Here is a 6318-nt window from a genome sequence, read left to right on the forward strand (position 1 = left end):
ATATCAACCATCGTCTACCATATATTGCATGTTCTGATAACATTCCCCACAAGCGACCGGGTCCTGTTTCATCATTGATAGCAATATCCAAACTAGGACCACAATTGAAGAACATGTCTTCTTCATAAGCAAGATTTGCCAAAGAATCCGCAAATTGATTCCAGTAACGTGGAATTAGCTGAAAAGACACTCTCTCAAACTCCTCAAGTAGGGTCATAGCAGTCCGATGATATATACAAAGAATGGGATTCCGCACTGTGTATGTCCCATCTAGCTGATTCGGGATCAACTGGGAATCCCCTTTTACTAACAATCGCTGAATACCACCTTGCTTGGCAATATGTAGTCCCATAATCAAGGCTTTATACTCCACCATATTGTTAGTGAATCCTACCTCGAGATAAGCAGCTAACTTCATCGTAACTCTACGTCAGGGATTTCGGATTACTACTCCAACACTCCCTTTTTTATTAGGACCCCTGGATGCTCCGTAAAAATATAATGTATATGTCCACAATGGGTTTACACAGCCGGCCATCACAAACCCCTCTACTCGTAATTATGGTAATCAAAGTTTAGCATGTTTAGAGGATTAACTGACGGCTCCATCCCACCAACTTCATTGAACTCAACAGGGATACTCGTCAACAGTCGTAAGCAATGATGGCAGAAGACTGTGATCTCCCACACAAAGGTTCTGTCTTCTTGCTCAATCACTTTGTATCCTTTGTTCCACCAGATGAGTTTCCCCTGATGGTATCTCTGCTCTAGATATGGGTGCTCCAAAGAAGGAATTAACCGCCCCATCAACCAACTTTAAGCTCTTTTGCATGTCTCAAATCATCCCCAGCATGGACCTGCAATGCATTGTCCATATTAGCATACTTAGAAATAATAAGGTTTAATCTTATTAAGATTAACCTTATTCTTAAACTCTACTTCCTGTAGATCAGCTAATAGAGTGGTAGACCTATTTTTCCCTAACCTGACAATCTTGTAGGGGCCATCCCATTTAGGTTCCAGCTTCCCTGGAAACAGCTCCCTATGTGCATCATAATATAGGACTAATTGCCCTTTTTTAAAGGTGTACTTCTTCACTCTAAGGTCATGCAACCGCTTCATCCGACGTTTGGCCACCTCCTGGTGTAATAAGCTCTGCAATTTCAGCTCATCCAGGTGGGTTAGGGTCATGAAACGTTCAAAAAGGGAATCCTTTTCTCCCAAAGAGTGGTTAATTGCAAACCGTATGGTTGGCAATTCAATTTCAAGGGGTAACACACACTCTTCCCCATAAACTAATTTAAATGGAGTATGGCCGGTAGCTCGCTTGAATGTTGTATTGTACGCCCATACTGTCACATACAACTTCCTGTCCCAGTCTCATTTCTTCTCAGAGACTATTTTAGACAAGATCCCCACAAGCTGTTTATTAGTACTTTCAACTTGCCCATTTGCTTCCGGATTATAAGGGGTCATTTTATTATGCTTGATTTGCCAAGCCTCAGTCAAGCTTTTGATCACTTTATTCAAAAAATGGGTTCCACGATCCGACACTAGTTTCTTTGGGGGACCGAAATGGCAGATAATCTGCTCTAAAAGGAAACTTGCAGTCTCTTTTGCATTGCCTTGCCTCGTCACCCGCGCTTCTAACCATTTTGTAAAATAATCAGTTGCTACTATAATATACCTCTTCTGAGTAGTAGACGACAGGGTAATAGGACCCACAAAGTCAATGCCCCACTTCTCAAATGGAAGGATAGCCATGATAGGCTTAAGTGGGCATTTCCTATTCTCTCTATTGTCATGTCTCTGACAGGTATCGCACCTCTTCACATACTCAAAGGAATCTTGGAAGATGGACGGCCACCAATATCCAGCTCGTAAAGCTTTCTGCGCCGTCAACCGTCCAGCGACGTGCCCTCCACATGCAGAGTCATGGCACTCTTCCAAGATGAAAGGAACCTCGTCAGGCATCACATATCGGCGGTAGATATCATCAATACCCTGCCGATATAGTGTCCCTGCGATCAAGGAAAACTTTAAAGCCTGTTGTTTGATTTTCCTCTTTTCAGCTTTTGATAAACCAGCTCCAGTCTCTCCTGTTGATAGATAATGCGTAATAGCAGCATACCAAGATGGAATGGAAGCTGTATCAATTTTAAACATTTCCTCAATATCACTTCCTTTAGCCAAAGTCTCTTTCGGCTCCCCAAAATCCACAAGGCATTCCACGATACCCTGCAGCCTCGGTGGCTTACTCTTAATATCATAATCGAACTCTTGCAAAATGATTAACCACTTTGCCAAACGATCAGGCGGTTGTAGCTTGTTCATAAGCAATCTAAGCCCTTCCGCCTTTGTATAGAATACTATCTTTTCATAGAGGATGTAGTGCCTGAATTTCTTAGTCCCAAAGACCATCGCAAGACACAACTTCTCCATGTAGGTATAATTGATCTCCAAAATGCCCAATTTTCGACTAGCAAAAGCTATCAAATGATACCACTTATCCTCCCAAATTTGGGCTAAACAGCAGTTGATACTATGCATGGTGGCTACTGAAAATATATAGAACACCTTGCCTCTTTTAGGTGCTTTTAGAACAGGTGCTTTTACTAGCTCCTGTCTCACATCCTCAAAAGCTACCTTACAAGGGTCACTCCATTCGAATAGATAGCTAAAGGATAATAAGTTCGTTAATGGCAACGTTCTTTCTGCCAAGGCATTTATAAACCTCCAATAGTACCCTATCGACGACAGAAAGCTATGCACCTCTTTCGGAGTGCGTGGTGGACTCATAGCGACTATGACCTTGATCTTTTCAGGGTCATTGCGATTCCCACTGAACTGACCACATGGCCTAGAAATAGCCCATAAGGTACTCCAAAAACACACTTCCGTGGGTTAAGAGCGATACAAAATTGTCTACAACGCTCAAAACACTTTCTTAAAATAATCAACATCCTTTCCCTTACAGTGGATGCCCCCAGGTCATCAATAAATACTTTCAACTCATCTGGGAAGATGTCACCAAAGATCTTGTCTGCTATTCGTTGCCATGATCCAGGTGCATTGCACAAACCAAAGGCCATCACATGGTATGTAAAAGTACCAAAGACCGTAATGAAAGTTGTTTTCAACTTGTCCTCTTTTGCAATTGCCATCTAGTTGTATCCTGCAAAGCAATCCATAAACAAATATATCTCCCTACCCACTAATTGATCCAAAATCTGGTCAATGAATGGCAATGGGTAGTAATCCTTAACCGTCTACTTATTCAACTCTCTAAAATCTACACATAATCGAATCTAGTTGTTTTTCTTCTTCCTGATAACAACTAGTGAACACCATTTTGTATGTTGTATAGGAAAGATTAAACCAGCTTTCCGTAACTTTTGTAACTCCTCAAACAGCCCGTCCCTCAATTCAAAAGGCATACGCCTTACCTTCTGACGCACAAGACGACTACCTTCTTTTACAAGAATAGTATGAACAGCCAGGCTGGGAGGAATGCCTCTCAGCTCATCATAACTCCAAGCAAAATGTTTCGGAATTCTTGAATCAAGGACACGTAGTCCTCCCTCTCTGCTAAACTGAGCATAGAACCTAATTTAATTGGCCGCGAATCATTCGGCGTGCCAAGGTCCAACTCAATCACATCCACGTCTCTTATCCTATCTTGCGGCTCTATCGGCTCATTTAGAGTTATCTGATAAATATCCTCTGTAGTGGACCCCTCTTTAGACTCGTCCCTGGATGATGTCTTACTACCAGATGGATCGTCTGCTGTCTCTAATTCAGTAGAGGATGAGGGAGCTCTCTCACTCTAAGGAGACTCAGGGTAAGCATCGACTATTACTCGATTAGCACCTCTACCTAGAACCACTCGACTGACGGGTATATCGACTTGATAGTCCATTCGTAAGATCCAAGGCCTCCCTAGCAAAACTCAATAACTAGGGCGTCCTGCAAATCTTATCACCCTAAAGTCCAAGAAGCATTCTACATTCGCAACTGTAACATGGACTCTAGTAACGCAACCTTCTGGTTGTCTTAGACTATCATCAGCCATTCTAAGAAGGGTGGAACTATCTTTTTGGATGCCTAGACCCAGCCTCTCCATCAACTCTGAACTCATGATATTGACAGAGGATCCAGTATCTACAATAGCATGTTCCACCAATATTCCATCCACATAAGCTGGAAACCTAGGGCAGTTCTTTTCAGCATGGTCAAACCAATCTTCCCCTACTCGTGCTATGCCCAAGGGTTCTACAATATACCCAATACGTAGGATCTTCTTAAATTCCTTGCGTACTCCTGGAGATAATTTGATCAATTGTAGAAGGTTTACATCTGGTTTAACTTTGCAAAGAGAACTTGCTAAATCAAAGTCATGATAAGTAGCCAAAGCTCTCTTTTCTCGCCAAACCATTCTCTCTTTTGGTCTTTGGACCGGTTTTGGTGCTTCTTTCTTAGCTCCTGCCTTCTTTCTCGGCACTTCCTCATCCTTTTTAGGATCGCCTTTTCTGTCAACCGGCTTTAGCGGTCCCCCTTCCATGCTAGGACTCTGAACTTGCGTCCCCTTATCCCCTTGTTTAGGGTTTGCCTCAACCGGCTTTGCATTATCTTTGTCAATCTCTTTAGTCTTTTGGCCTCTTGTCACGGCTCTTAAGTTAGAGGTTTCAGCATCATTGACTCGTACAGCCTCAATAAGGCTGACTCCGTTGCCTTGTGGCAACTCTTCTATAGTTGTTTTATCCCTCTGCAATATTTGTCTTGGTGCATCATTCTGCTGCAAGCTATTTCCTCGCGCTCTATGATTCACTGGGCCCGACTATTTACTCCCTTGTTGTAGAGAACTAATCTTACTCCAACAGGTAGCAGCTAAACGGCCCGACTTCCCACAAATGTCACATTTCACATTTGGATAGTTTCTGGGGAAGTGCTATCCACCGCACCACTTACAACTGAATCTAGAGGGTCCACCCTCTTCAGGGCGTCAACTCGCTATCAGATTTTGTTGCTTCTTAAAGAAATTAACGTCGACGGCTATTTATCGATATTGTTCGGAAATCATATCGGTATAATGCTTCATCATATCCTTGACTTCGCCAAGGACATTAGATGCACTCGACTCATAGCCTCGATCGTCGACCTGTCGTTCCATTGGCCTAACAACCTGATTTGGCATTGGTTGTTGACCCACAGGAACAATGTTAGAATTCGAAACTTGGCCTCCAACAATTGGTGGAGCCAACTGACTTGCCATAGGCATAGTCACACTAGGAGGAGCTAGCAGCAAAGGTACATTCTGAACCACGCTCCCCCTCCCATTAGGGTTAGTCATAGGCATCCCTTGACTTCCGTTCGTCAATGGTGGATTGCCGCCAGGTACTAAACCCCCATTAACATTCATTCGAGAGGAGTAGGCCGTTTGTAATCGTGCTTCCACTCCCTCTGCCCACGTAATAGCGGTGTCTATATCTACCAAGGCCACACTGATCAATTGTACTTGGATATTAAAGTCCAACCCATGCAAAAAATATTGCAATTGGGCAGCCGGCGGAATGGGAATGTAAGTTTGTAACTTACGGAATACTTCCTTCAGCTTCTTGGCATATGCTTTCACATTCTCATGAGGATCTTGGCGTGTTACATTCAAGATCCGCAACCAATATTGGCCACCTCTTTCAGGGGCATACTCTCCTCGGAAAGCTGCATAGAATTGGTCTATTGTGGTTATGGTTCCAGATTCTATGCTATGATACCATATCGCAGCCCTTCCTTTTAACGTCATATTGAAGAACATCATGAGATGTCCCTCATCTTGGATGCGATAATTGAACATCAATCTTTGAAATTCACAAATATGAAATTCTGCATCCTCTTCCGTAACCCATTAAAAATGGGCAGCGTCCCTGCAGGAATTGCAATAGGTTGTGCCATGGTGACAATTGGATTAGCAGTAGGAGCTTGAACTGACAGATTCACCCCCCCACTTGAAGTGGGTAGACTTGGTGGAGGAAAGGAATAACTTACACTTTCTCCTGCACCTAATGGAATATATGGTGCAATTGGGTGACTAAAACCACTACTTCTTATACGTACTAGGCTACTCTTTTGAGAAGAATAATGGCTTACGATCTCTAACCGCCGTCTAGCCCTCTCAGCACGTTCGGCTTTTTTGACATAAACCAACTTCCTTTTGGTCCCTAGAAACCCTAGATCCGAAAACCGCCACTTATAAGCGGCTCCCGGCAAACGCACCACTGATGGGACCTGAAATGGGCCGACACTGGCTATAGCACTAGCCAG

This window comes from Lygodium microphyllum, chromosome 2 (assembly GCF_053477565.2).
Source record: "Lygodium microphyllum isolate KBCC chromosome 2, Lygodium_microphyllum_v1.1.10, whole genome shotgun sequence".
In the NCBI taxonomy this organism is placed as follows: Eukaryota; Viridiplantae; Streptophyta; class Polypodiopsida; order Schizaeales; family Lygodiaceae; genus Lygodium; species Lygodium microphyllum.